At 47.4% G+C, this 14,438-nt stretch overlaps 1 pseudogene; it reads right to left on the reverse strand.

Annotated features, from left to right (window-relative positions):
* Positions 1 to 3,365: 3,365 nt before the first annotated feature.
* LOC127204757 (small EDRK-rich factor 2-like) lies at positions 3,366 to 4,509 on the reverse strand (annotated as a pseudogene).
* Positions 4,510 to 14,438: the final 9,929 nt, after the last annotated feature.

Consider the following 14,438-nt stretch of genomic DNA (forward strand, 5'->3'; position numbering starts at 1 on the left):
CTTTCTTCTTTTACTATAGAATGTGTCTGATGGTGGGGGAGGAGGGCTCCCCTTGTCAGAGGACGGGGTGGGGGGGGGAGGTGGGAAGAGGAAGGGTGGGAATGGGAGGGTAAGAGCAAGGGGGTAACAATCAGTATGTAATATGAACAAATTATAAAAAATAAAACTTTAAAAAATGTTTCTGAAATTGTTCATCTGAATCTGTGTTCCCAGGCCATGATCGCTTCATAATATTCAGTGACTTAATGTTTACTGTATTGCTTCCTTAATTAAATCTCTCTGTCTCTCTGTCTCTGTCTCTGTCTCTCTCTCTCTCTCCCTCCCTCCCTTTCCCTCTCCCTGTCTCCTGTAGTCTCTGTTTGCTACTTTGTGGATTTCTTTTTCTCTCTTCCACACTTCTGCACACTTATTACCCCCCTAACACTAGATAGGATAGAGAAAGGATAGAGAGGAAAAGGGTGACGTTATCAGTAGACTACTTCCTGCTGATTAGGAGCATCAAGTTCCTTGGGCCAAGTTTGGTCTTCACCATCAGGATATCTAATTCCCCCCCCCCCCTTTCTCGGGGGCCCTAGAATGTATATAGTCTCTGAAAAGTTCCCAGAATTCCAAGCATCACATAATTACTGAAACTGTCCGCGGCTGGCAAAAACATGGCCCAGCTAGAGCAAGAGGCAAATCCTAGTCAGCTTCTATGAACCATCTGCAGAGACTGATGGACAGATTGGGTTTCAGTACCATGGCGAAGTTGGAATTTTGTAGGTTCAGTGGCTAATTAATTTACCTTGGGCTAGTTTAGACTTCTGGAACAGCCATTCCTTGCTGCACTCTGTATCTGTACTAACACCTTGTGATGATGAATTAAAACCTCTTAGATGCTTTTAACTTAATAGAACATTGGCTTCCATCAATCCAAGAGCTAAGAATTTATCAGATAGCACCTTGGACCTATAGAAGAGTTCCCCCATCTCATTGTACTCCCCTCTTTGGGGTGCCCACCAATGTATTTTAAAGTTGCCTTGATTTTTGACTCTTTCTGTTCTGTAAAACTATTTTTAAAAACCCTGAGAAACTGCTTCCACATTGGAACATGGGATTGATGTAACATAATTCTGTGTTCCTTGGCTATGGTCACTCAAAATATCTCCCAGAATAAACTGTCGCTTAGTCCCTTTATGATGAGAGCTGTGATTTTTACATTGACAAGCTCACGAATCAAGAAACAATCACATTTCTTCTCCACCAAGACTATTTTCTCAACCAAAATAAACCCATCAGAATCTGAGAGTTCAAGAGCTCCATCCTCCTCAGTGTTCTCCCACACAAGTTAGGTGGCCCCATTCTCTTGTAACCAGGTCCCTCTGTTTAATTGCTGACACCTTCCAAGGCTGGATTTCAGTTTTCTTTTAAGTTGGCCAGTTTTATGGTGTGGGTGTCAGTTTGGTTTTTGGCAACCTGAGCACTTAACGGCTGCTGGAGTAGAGAAGATTCTTTTCCAGGGTACACTTAGAAACCCTTAGACAGGGCCAGCTAAATTTTTATCACTGAACGTATGCTTTTCCTTTCTCACTTTATCCAGAGATGCTAGAAATTACTAGTCAGCATCATTGCTTTCTTCACTTTCCCACAAACATTCAAAAGTTCTATATGCAGAGACAGCAGATTCTTTGCTCCTCACAAGACATAAACCAGGACAACCGGATGCATTTGTCTTGCATAATGCTTTGAATAGTTTACACCATGGATGTCCAGCATGCTCTGTGCTACCAGGAGAGTCTTTAGTAACTTCCAGTTTTGAGTCGGAGAGCTAGCTCCAGATACCACCAAGTCAACTAGAGAAATTCATCCTTACAACTCTTTAAAACCAGCTCCTGGTGCCACAACAGCCTGTGTTAGTCAGGGTTCTCAGTAAGAATGGAACTAGTAGAAGAATGCCTCATGCCTTAAATGGGGCATTGCTAACTTAGCATACGCGGTGGGTCTGGGCAGCCCAACACTGGCTGCATTATGGCAAGGCTAGGAACCCAGCAGTTTCTCTGTCCCCCAAGCACCAATCTGGTGCCGAAGACCCGGAGGAGGCTCCCTGAGAGCTGCTGCTCTTCAGTCTGCACCAGAAGCCCAAAGAAGCTGGTTCTAGTAGCAGCAAAGAAATCAGTGAGAGCAGGGTAGATGAACTTACCAAGAGAGTGAGAGCAGGCAGGCAGGCAAAAGTAGGGTTCACCTCTTCCAAGTCCCTCCATCCGGGCTGCCGCCAGAAGGCGCCACCCACACTTTGGGGGCTCCTCCTGCCTCAAATAATTGATGAAGAAAGATCCCTCATGGGGGCAGCCAGCAGCTTGCCTTCTAGTTGATTCCAGAGTTAGTGGAGCTGACAACCAAGATTAACCGTAATACCCAAGAGAACCACAACCTCTGACCAAACATAAGCCACTCCAGTGCCGAAGAACTTTAAGGACACCAGACTTTAAAACAAAGCCACACGTATTCCTAGGGGTCGGAAGGCCACATGCATGCCCAAGGCGACATTCTGAGAACCCATCAAAATGAGGAAGCCTGGTATTTGGCTGTGGTTGAACATCAGGGGAACAAAGCAACCGTGATTGCGGCATTCAAGCTGTATGTGTGTATCAGTAGTGCAGGGCAAAACAAAACAAACAAGAAATCTTCATACACAAAACCAACCAACCAACAAACACAAGGAAACAAAAAAGCCTTGGGGGCTCGGGAGGTGGCATGTTCAGTAAAATGCTTGTCTTGTGATCATGAGGGTCTGAGTTTGATCCCCAGAACCCATGAGAGAAAAAACAAAGAAGCTGGGCATGGTGATGTGCAACTCTAACGCCAGAACGGAGGGGACAAGGGTAGACAGATCCCTAAGGCTTGCTGGGCAGCCTGCCTAGAGCACTTGGTGACTTACAGGCCAGCAAGAGACCTTCCTAAAGACAAAAACAAATAACAGAAAACAAAGGTAGATGGTTTCTGAGAAACAACAGCAGAGGTTGTCTTTTGGCCTTCACATGATCACACATGAAAACACACACACACACACACACACACACACACACACACACACAAACAGCCCAAACTGTACAAGAGTTTTTCTTTTTCTTTTGGAATTACAAAGCTACTTTTAATACTTTGGGGTGTGCCTCACAGGAATAAAAAACACTGGGAAGGGGTAACTCCCTCACCCCTGGGAGAGGCCCAGAGGGAGAGAGGCGACCTGAAGGGGAGCACGCACAAAGCAACCCGCTGCAGACTCAGGACAAAGGTGCTGGGACCTATGAGCACTACAGGTTGAAACTCGAGCATGGTGGGACTGCTCCAGGCACACAGGCGGGAGGGTTGGACACGAAGCCTCAGAGCTACTTGGATTCCTCCTCCTCGTTAGCCTTTTTCTGCTTCTGCTGCCTGATCTCCGAGTCCCTCTTCTTGCTGGCGGCAGCAGGTAGCCCTTTGTCTCTGCGGCTTTCCCTTAACCGGGTCACTCTGCTTCTTCCGGTTCTTTTGTCGGACGACCTCCTGCTGGTTACCGCTGGTGGCAGCTACTCCAACCTGTCTCCATTGCGTCCCCTCCTGTACAAGAGGTCTTACAACTTTTTACTGGTAAATAGTTTAAACTGACTTAGAGTAAATGCTATTTAACCAGGCTAAAAGATGAACGCAACATGGGCTTCCAAGGCCGTCCCCTTTAGTAGAGACAGTCTCCATAAAATGACTTAATCGCCGGGCATGGTGGCGCACGCCTTAAATCCCAGCACTCGGGAGGCAGAGGCAAGCGAATCACTGTGAGTTCGAGGCCAGCCTGGTCTACAGAGTGAGTTCCAGGACAGCCAGGGATACACAGAAAAACTCTGTCTTGAAAACAACAACAACAACAACCCAAAAAATAAAAATAAATAAAATGACTTAATCAAACCACTAACCAAATAAATAAGTGACAAAGCAAACCCTTGCCACCAGTTGCCGTGGGAATCCGTTAGTTAGAGTTGCTACAGTGGTTAAGATACCCAGCTGGTCGTGGTGGCTCACGCCTGTAATTTCAGCATCTGGGAGGCTGGAGCAGTAGTTACTTGGGATTGTGGACAATCTGAGATATACAGTGAGTCCCAGGTCAGTCTGGGTTACAGAGTGAGACCTTGTCTCAAGCAGTCCAACTTTCCGTCTCTAACTCTAGTTCCAAGGGATTAGACATTTCTGAGTTCCTAAGGCTCCTACAGACACATGGTACATATACATACACTCAGACACACCCACGTAACACATAAAATGAAAAATAAAGCAGCAAATACAAGTTGCTTTTTAAGGACCTAGATGTTGAGACTTAGTAAAGTCTTGGCCACTTATACAGATTTAATTCAGGAGTAGATATATTGTGCAGGATGACATTTGAATTTCTCTGAAGCCCGGGAGTGTGATGTGCAGCATAAATGTGGCCAGCACAGGGACAGGAACCTTTCCAAAATGTTTAAAACAACTTGCCTTTGACAAATATCCGCTGGGCCGCATTTCTGAATAGAGTCCTGTTCTTGGTGCAGAGAGCGGGGCTGGCAAGATGTTGGCACTCTGGCCCACAACGTATTTATAACTTACTGGCTGGTTGTTTTAAATGGCACAGCGACACAGTATCACCTCCCTGGTTTGATAACGATCCTGAGCCTGCTGCATCTCTATGCAGCCCTTTGCTGGGTTCCATGTTGTATGACAGCCGACAGTTCCACTCTCAAGGGGGGTAAGATTTGCTTGGAAAAGTTATCCAGGGCCTGGGGGGTGGCTGAGTTGGTAGAGGGCCTGCCTCACACACCCAAGGCCCTGTGATTCTCAGCACTGGATGAATTTGCCTTGGTGGCACACCCCTGAGATCTTAACACTCGAGGCTAGGGGGGAGCATTGGAAGTCCAATGAAAAGATAGGTTATAATGTAGGGGGTGGGCGTGGGGAGTGTGGGGGGTGGGGGGTGACGGGGGTCCTGGGTTCTATTCACTAGTTCTAGCTACCAAATAATGAGACAGAGACCTGTTAGATTTAATAAAAGCCTTTAGGTTCTATAACTAGGAAGACATCACTTTATTCTAACCCCCTAAGCAAGTGTGGCTGCTTCCCAACCACACGCTCCTAATTACTTGCCCTACTGGTTCTGCCTGGGCTGCTTTGGTTCTATCAGGTCCTCATGGCCACTTCTTCTTCCTCCTCTCCCTATCCAATGGTCTCTTCCTGAGACATCCCCCACTGGATCGGAAATCCAGCCCCTTCCCTCCCAACAACCGCCCCCCGCCCCCGCCTATCTCCTCTGCCCAGTTGTTGGCGGTTTAGCTTCTTTATTAACCAATCAAAGATATTTGGGGAGCAAAGTTTACACAATGTTGACCAGTGAACGTGACCATGCCCACACCTGGACTGCAGCCAGATCTCAGGGCACAGAATTTAGCCTCTGAATACACAGTGCACCAACAGTTTAAAGTCATCCTTGGAGGCCAGCTGAGGAGACACAAGACTCCATCTCAAAACGACCCCTTCCCCTAGTGCCCCTCCCCCACGCAACTGTCAACTGGTTATGGTCATAAATGCTGGATATATAAACTGTATGCATAATGTGCATGAAAATGAGGATGTGACTGCTCCTAGGTTTGGCTGAGGAGAAGGTTTTATTGTAGATATGAGGGAGAGCACAGCCAAAGGCATCTGGAAGAGTCCAGACTGAACATGACTAGCAGACTAGACTGGGCCAGGAGAGACAGTGGGGAGAGCAAGAGGAAGAGAGGAGGAAGAGAAGAGGAGGAAGAACCGAGAAGCCAAGAACCTTGAGAGCACATGGGGCCCAAGAGGGCACCAAGGGCTCAGTTATATAGGAATCAGTAGCTGTGGGGAGGGGAGCAAAGCTCGGAAGTTCAGGATAAGAGCTGAGGGTGGAAAGTGTTGAGAGAAGCCAGAACCCAAATGGGTACTTGCTGAGCCTTGATATGTTAATAGGCACTCCAGTGCGCTAGCTAGTCATATGTCAACTTGACATACAAACCAGAGTGATCTGGAAGGAGAGAAGCTAAATTGAGAAAATACCTCTATACAATTGAACTGTAAGGCATTTTCATAATTAGTGATTGATGGGGGAGGGCCCAGCTTAATGTGGGTGGTGCCATGGTCTGGGCTAGTGGTCCTGGGTTCTATAAGAAAACACACTGAGCAGACCAGGGGGAGCAAGCCAGTAAGTAGCACTCCTCCATGTCCTCTGCACCAGCTTGTGCCCAGGTTCCTGACCCGTTTGAGTTCCATTCTGACTTCCTTTGAACATGAAACCTTTCCTCTTTAACTTGCTATTTTTGGTTATGGTATTTTGTCACAGCAATAGTAATCCTAGCTAAAGCACTCAGTCACTTGTTCTGGGTTTCTTTGAGACCTAACATAGTGCATACTACACCTGAAATCTCTTCCCAGTAGATCCTGGAAACAGCATCTGACAGCACCATGTAAAAGGAGCCCCTGAGACTGTTGGATCAGGGAAGCTCAGACAAGCACCAAGAGGGTGACAAACATCTGCTATGGCCATGAAGAGACTGTGACATTGCAAACACAAACTATCACATAGACTCAGCTGGTAGAGCACTTGCCCACTATGAAGAAAAGGTGTAGGGGTACCCAGCTGTAATCTCAACACCAGGGAGGTGGAGGCAGGAGAATCAGAAAGTCAAAGTCATCCCCAGCCACACAGTGAGTTGAAGGCTAGTCTAAGCTAAAGGAGACTCTTGTTTCAAAAAACCAAAACCGCTGAAGAGATGGCTCAGTGATTAAGAGCGCTTGCTGTTCTTGCAGGGGACCTGAGTTCAGTTCCCAACAACCAGGTGTTTCACAACCATCTGTAACTCCAGTTCTGGGCAACTGTTCTGGCATCTGAGGACACCAGGAGCACACATAGTGCACATATGTACATGTAGGCAAAACACTCATACACATAAAAATAAATATAAATAGATATTTAAAACAAAAATAGTAAGCTGGGTGTAGTGGTGTATGCCTTTAATCCCAGCACTCAAGAGGCAGAGGCAGGTGGATTTCTGTGAGTTCAAGGCCAGCCTGGCCTACAAAGTGAGTCCAGGACAGCCAAGGCTAAACAGAGAAACTCTGTCTTTAAAAAAAAAAAAGTAAACAGCACAAGCCAGTGATAATTAAGTCCACACATAAGCAGGCGGCCAGCACCTGCCTGGGTGGTGACACTTGGAGTGACTTTTTCCTTACTATCCATGTGCACTTTGCAATATAGCAAGAGTTTCATAACAGAAAGCTATACAGGAAAATAATTAAGATAATATAAATGGCCGGGAGACTTTTCTCCTTTCAAAGGGAGCAATACTTAGCAGGAGGTATCTTGGTACCTGAGGCTGAGGGCATTTCCCTAGGCACCATGGAACCCATTTTCTTGGCCATCTGCCCTGTGAACATTGACCAGTGCAAGGGCCCATGACCTCTTAACCCCAAGAAGAATTCACGCTGGCAGCTGTTTCTCTACCAGCCCCCCTGATATCAGAGTGAGGCTCTCACTACTTTTGTCCTGCCATCCTGGATATCCAGGGAGGCAGGCTTTTCCTTCCTCAGCTTCTTCTGTCCTAGCTTGTCCTTAGCTGACCCCAAAGGGCTTCCGGACACACCTTCTAGGCTGGGACCTCAGGCCAAGTCTCCTGCCTAGGCAGAGGTGAGACTGGAGTGCCTGGGAGCTGCGCTGGTGGAACACTTTAGTTACGCCCAGTCTTTCTTCACGTGGCTGTGCCAAACAGGCTGGGCAGCTGCTGTTGCCCTCAGAGGAGCTTCTGGCAGCTCTCAGAGAAAGAGGATCCGAGGAAGGTTGAGCATCCTCTCAGCCACCAAGGTAAAGAAAAGAAGCTGTGATATGGGTGCGTTAGACTTGGGAGGGTACTTCTGCTAGCCAACTTTGGTCCTCTGTCTGCCCGACGTGGAATATCTCTGCCATCTTTAATGCCTAAGTGCCTGTGCTTGTGTTGCTAGGTGGGGAAGGGAACAGCCCTGGACCTCTTGCCCTCCTGGGGCTGGGCAGTGTGCTGGCTCACTTGGCTGCACACTGGGTCTCCCCTGGGGACGCAGTGGGTTTGAGGGATGGTAGGATGGGCTGCTGACCTTTTTGAGAACGAGGTTGGGGAAGGTCTGATGCAATGATTGCCCACCAGGATTGGCTGTCACAAGGGGAAAGATGTATTCTGCTTTGTGGGTGCGATGGTCTTAGGGACAGTCGACAGTCGAGTGGCTGTGGCCCTGCAAGTGGGAAACTCTCGTCTGTGTGCTTAGCTGGCCATGTTTCTATCCTTTTGTGCTGGGGATGGAGCCCAGGGCCTTATGTGTGCTGGACAAATGCTTTGCCAGCTACATCCGCAGCCCCAAAGAGTCCTCAGGTTGGGTGACCAAAGTTGAGATGGTCTGTGATGCAGAGAGAGTCCCCCCTGCCTATGAAAGGATCTTTGCAACTGCTTTTGTGCAATGACATCTGGCCCAGGTGAGAGGTGCAGATGAGATGGTAGTCTCCTCCTCAGAGTTTGACGCTAAAACCCTTGTTTTTTGTTTTTGTTTGAAAAAAAAAAAAGTTTTAGTGGCACATGCTTGTAATCTCACAGCTGGGAAGGCAGAGACAGGTGGACCTCCAGCATTCAGTGGCCAGCCAGCCTAGCCTACTAGGTGAGTTCCAGCTCAGTGATGGAGCTAAGAGAAGTGGTAGAGAGTGGTTAAAGAAGACATTCAGCTATGACTTCTGGCCTCATTGGGTTAGAAATGGCCGAAATTACTCACATGGAGTAGGGATGACTCAAAAGCATCCCTGGGCCTCTCTGGGAAGCCTGCAGGAGGCTGACAATCCAAGAATTCTCTTCTCTGGGAAGGGAGCTAGGAGAAGCTTCCAAGTTTTTGTTCTCCTAGACAAGTGACGTCATTCTTGTTTACCTCCTGGGGCTCAGGAGCCTGCTCCTCCCTCCCGGAGCGAGTGCTTCAGTTTGGGTAACACTAGGTCACCCATAGACTTACCCTTTGGCTTTCGACAGTTAATATTTGACTACAAAACTATTCCCAGGGCTAAAGCTGCACATAGCCAACGCTATAAACAAACTAAAACTAGACTTCTATAAGTGAGCTAAGAAGATTAAGGAAGTTTTCTGTTTTGAAACAAATCAGTCATATAGCCATAAGGTGTCTCAAGTCCTTCTAGAGAAGTTGAAATGTGACTTGGGCAAAACACTCCCTCCCTCTCCCCCAAACCAGGAGAAACTAAAGCAAAGCAAATCCCTGGAGGGGACTCCTTAGCCAGATTGAAAAACCATCAATTTTATTTCCCAAGTCATCTGTCAGTTTATCAGCTGAAACAGGACTGAATGACAGTAGGCCACTTGGAAAGGTGTGGCTGACACTCTATTTAAAGTATGCCACTACTTTTTGGGTTCGTTTGAGACAGGGAGGGTCTCACTATGTAGCACTGGCTCACCTAGAACTGTATGGACCAGTGTTGTAGAAAGAAACAAATAAAGAAATGTAATACATCTCAAAAGAATATAAAGGCGATGCTTATATTTCAGCATATGAATATGTTCTGGGACAGATATGAGTGAGCATGGCCCAGGGACACAGATTTACATTACTCCACCATGGCTCGGTGTTTTACCCACTGACGTCCTGAGAAGGAAATGTGGTGGGAGCGTGGAAAAACGTGGGCCAGCTGCCCCGGTGCCCACGCTCTTCCCAGAGACAACGGAGAACTGAATGCTCGTGGACAAAGAATGCGAAGACTGAGGAGGAGTACAAACAGGCGTTTATTGAAGCAGAAAGCACGCCATCAGGAAGCATGGGTCCCCAGAGCCAGTGGTCTCTGAGCTGGTCCTTACAAGCTCCCCAGACCATTCCTCCCTTTAATCGCTCTCCCCACATCTCATTTCCTCAGCCCCAACAGAAATACCCACAAACCAATGGTATTCTTTGACTGAAGTAGTCAGAAAAGATACAAGTCTAGCGAATGGCCTTGGTTTGATAGATGGCCCTGAAAAATGGATGGCGTGTTGGTTGGTTGAACACTTTCCAGATGCTATGTGAAGACATTATCTCCTTCCTGGGTAGGGACGTTATTTTCTTTCTCCTACCTTTTTCCTGAATGCCTACCCAATAACTAACTTCTCATAACCTAGCCATAACTACCCATAACCTAGAGGCAGGGGAGAGAGCTTAGGTAGACCCGAAATCAGGGAGATCTCACATCCCATATGGCTGGCTGGCTAACTACACTCTACCATCCTTCTATCTCCTTGGGGAAGCTCAGGGCTCCCTCTACATGGAGATAGACCAGAGTGGACGTAGACCCCAAGGCCTTGTGGATTAGTTACTTGTTTCATTGGAGAGACAAAATATCTCACAAACAACCTCATTCTGGCTCACAGTTCCAGGAAGTACAGTCCACTGTGGCCGGACAGGCATGGCAGCAGGAGCAACAGGTGGCTGCTGGCCACATGTTAGCCACGTTCAGGAAGCAGATGTATGCTTACACTCAGGCACTTTACTACTACTATTATTATTATTTAGTTATAAAAGCTTACTACATTTATTTTTGTGTATATTAATCAGAGTTCTCTGGAGGACCAGAACTGACAGCATAAATCTTTATGAAAGTTTTTTTTTTATTAGATTGGTTTACATACGGCTGTCCAGCGTGTCTAACAATGGCTGCCTCCTGACTGAAAGGCCAAGAATCCAATGGCTGTTCAGTTCACGAAGCTAAATGTCTGTGCTGGTCTTTAGGCAACGTTGGAGTCCTGGAGGAGTGAGTCTTAACGCCAACCAGCAAAGCAATGTCTCAGCAATAGGAATCTGCCATCCACAAGCAAAAAGAAAGATGCCTTCTTGCATGTCTTTTTATGTATCCACCAGAAGGTGTGGCCCAGATGAAGGTCATTTCACCTCAAATGATCCAGTCAGGAAAATTATTCACAGTCATGTCCAGCTACTTAGGTTTTAGTTGATTCATAGCCAAGTTGACAACCAAGATCAGCCATTACAGTACGTGTGTGTGTGTGTGTGTGTGTGTGCTCGCGCGCATGCTATGGCTCTCTTATGGAGATCAGGAGACAATTTAAGGGAGTTAATTCGTCTGCCATGTGGGCTCTGGGGGAACAGAACAGGCACCTTTACCTATTTTGACATCTTGCTGGCCACACCCATTTTCTTATTTTAGTTCAGTCTGGAAACCCACCCACTACTAGAAGGGTGCTCCCCACATACACAATTTAGATGTGCCCAGAGACTGGTTTCCATGACGGTTCTAAAATTCTACCCTGTTGACAAGATTAATGATCACCCTTTACAGGGGCTGCAAAGCCTGGCTCATTCCTCTCTTCGTGCAGGACTCTGTTCTGGCTCTAGATCGGGGCTGGAGGAAGCCAAGCAAGGCTCTTGGAGACCTTGAGTTCTCCTCATCCTCACTTTACTAGGCTGGCATGGTGGCTGAAAGAAGCCCAGACACTGTTTACCCCATGAGTCCCCAAGCATCCATGCACATTACAGGCCTGGGGAGGAGCCGTGCTAAGCGGTTTCAGGTATCTGTTTTGGCATCTCTGGGGCTGATCTCTAGGCTCCAGCTGAGGCCCTGGCAGGCTTCTGTGCCTGCATTTCCTTTTAGGACAAATCTTTGTGATACTCTATGTCCTGCCGTTGACCCCAGGCACCTCAGAGCCTACCTGGGCTCCCCTCCCAGAGTCATAGCACTCGGGTACGTGATTCAAGCCTCTCTCTCAGCATCCATGGTCTACATCTTACCAAGCTCTCATAGACACAGGGCACCACGCCCCTGTCCCTTGGCCTCACAGAGCTGTGTGTTTCTCCTCCTCCTCCTTTCAGGGTACTTATAATGACCTCTGGGCTCAGCCTCTCTCTAGGGTACCTGGTCCCCTACCTCTGTGACAGGCTTGGGTATGGAGCCCCCACTTTCCTAGGTCTGATCTTTTTCATCCCAGACCTCTTCCTGTCCTTGGAGGGCTCTCTGCTCACATGGTCATCCTCGGGGACCCATTTAACCCCAAGGATGAACTTGTACCTGAGTCAAACCTCCCACTTCTCTGACAGAGCTCTAAGTTCATTCCTTGCTTCCTCCTGCTTCCCAACACAAATCACATCCCCACAGCCTAACCATACCCTTGTCTGCTTGTCTTACTTTATAGTTTTTATATTATCAATATTAACAGTATTATCAGCATGCCCAGCTAGTGATCAAATTAAAAACTGACACTTGTTATATTTTAAAATAGCATTAGTTAACCTGGGGAAGGGCAGTTATCAATCTTCTAAACTACTTCCCATAGTAGGTATGGGATACCTGCGCCAATCCCATGCCATCTGCTTCTAATAATTTCTATCAAGCTACCTCCCATCCATAATCCCAAATACTTGCTAATGTTCTTCATCTGGGCTGAATCTTTCATCCATGCTGGCCATGTGCTTCTCTTCTACCTAACCCATGGCGGGTTTCTCTCTTCCCTTCAGGTATCTCCTTGGGTCTCTGTCTCTCTGTCTCTGTCTCTGTCTCTGTCTCTGTCTCTGTCTCTCTCTCTCCTCTCCTTCCTTCCCAGGATTCCTCTCTCTCTCTAGGCCTGGGAACCTTAGCCACACCTATCTCATCCACCCTGCCCAGGTGGGATGGCTTTTTATTAATAAGCATAAAAATACATCAGACCATCCCCCAACACACTTTTATACGCCACTGATGCCCAGCAAAGCGACCTCCACTCCCACAGCTGTCCCTTCCACATACACACGGGCGTGCCACATCAGCACCCGTCATGCCTAGCAAGGGCCATGCCCACAGTACTATCTCCCACAAATTCTAACAGTTGCAAAATGTAGTGTCTGATCTCTTTGCTTCCTGGTCCAAGGCAACACACATTTCTTTTTTTTTTTTTTTTTTTTTTCTTTTTTTTTTTTCGAGACAGGGTTCTCTGTGTAGCCTTGGCCATCCTGGACTCACTTTGTAGACCAGGCTGGCCTCGAACTCACAGCGATCCGCCTGCCTCTGCCTCCCGAGTGCTGGGATTAAAGGCATGCGCCACCACGCCCGGCTCGAACACACATTTCTTGCAGGATGTGCCCAGTAGCCACTAATCAGAATGTTCTAGTGTCCACTGTGTCCCCATTGTAGGAGCGAGTCTTGTTTGGAAGCTCTGTATCTCTCTGGTGGGGCTAAGCAATATCCTATGAGTAGCAGGCGAACAAATGATTCTAGATCTAGATTCTAGATTCTAGATCTAGATTCTAGATTCCCTGCATGCCCACAATCATACAATGTCCGTGTGTGTGTGTGTGTGTGTGTGTGTGTGTGTGTGTGTGTGATGAACATGCTAAGTGGGAGGTAGGCAGGCAGGTAAATGCATACAGAGGTCAGAGGAGATTGTTGAGTGCCCTCTGGAATAACCCTCCACTATATTCCTTTGATACGGGGCTTTTCATGCAGCCGGGAGCTAGACCAGCAGCCAGCCAGCCCCAGTGGCCTTCCTGCCTCTGCCCTCCACAGCACTAGGGGTTCAGGCACACAGGACCAACTCCAGCTTTTTTTTTTTTACTTGGTGGGGATTTGAACGCGGATCCTCATGCTTGTGCCACAAGCCATCTTTCCGGGCCCTGCATTTGCCTTTTCGTTCTCTGTGGTTCCCACCAGACCTCTGTGCTTCATTGAATCACCCAGAAGTCATTTTATTTTCTCTATTCTTCTGTGTTGACAATTGTGAAAACATCTCCTAACATTGGCAGAGGAGCCACAGACAATTTTACAGTTTGTGTTTAACCACCCCTCAAAGTACAACTTGGTGGAAAGACCCAAGACAAATGAAAAAAAAAAAAAAAAAAGTAATAAGGACAGCACCTGGAGGTGCTGCTCTTTGGTGTTATCAGCTACACGAGAATAGTTTTCAGAGCAATGAGTCCTTAAATGTTTTTATGTCATCAGGACCATAATTTTCTTTATCAGCAATGTTTCCCTAGAAACAGAAGTCTTGCTTTCATTTTATTAAGAAATACTGTTTGGCTGGTTCAGTGGGTGGAGTGCTTAGCTAGAATGCTCAAAGCCCTGTTTCCATCCTCAGCATCCTATAAAAGGAGTCCCTTTCTGTAATCCCAGCAGTGGGAGGGAGGCAGTGGGAGGAGGACCAGTCGCTCAGGTCATTCTTGGCTACATAAAAGGGTGTTTGAGGACAGCGTGGATTACCCGAAACCTCATCCAAAATAAGTAAATAAACTGCGCGTTTCTCGGGAGAGCGCTGGTGTTAGGTCAGATTAAGCTCGCCATGCAGTAAAGATACCTTGGGTCTTGCCCTCTTTGAGAGGGGGCTACTGCACAGACCAGGGGAGTCCTTTAGTGCCCCAGGAGGCTGCTGGTGCCCAGAAATGTCCTAGAGGCATAAATCTGCCTGTTTTTCCTG

Source organism: Acomys russatus, chromosome 20 (assembly GCF_903995435.1).
Source record: "Acomys russatus chromosome 20, mAcoRus1.1, whole genome shotgun sequence".
Classification (NCBI taxonomy): domain Eukaryota; kingdom Metazoa; phylum Chordata; class Mammalia; order Rodentia; family Muridae; genus Acomys; species Acomys russatus.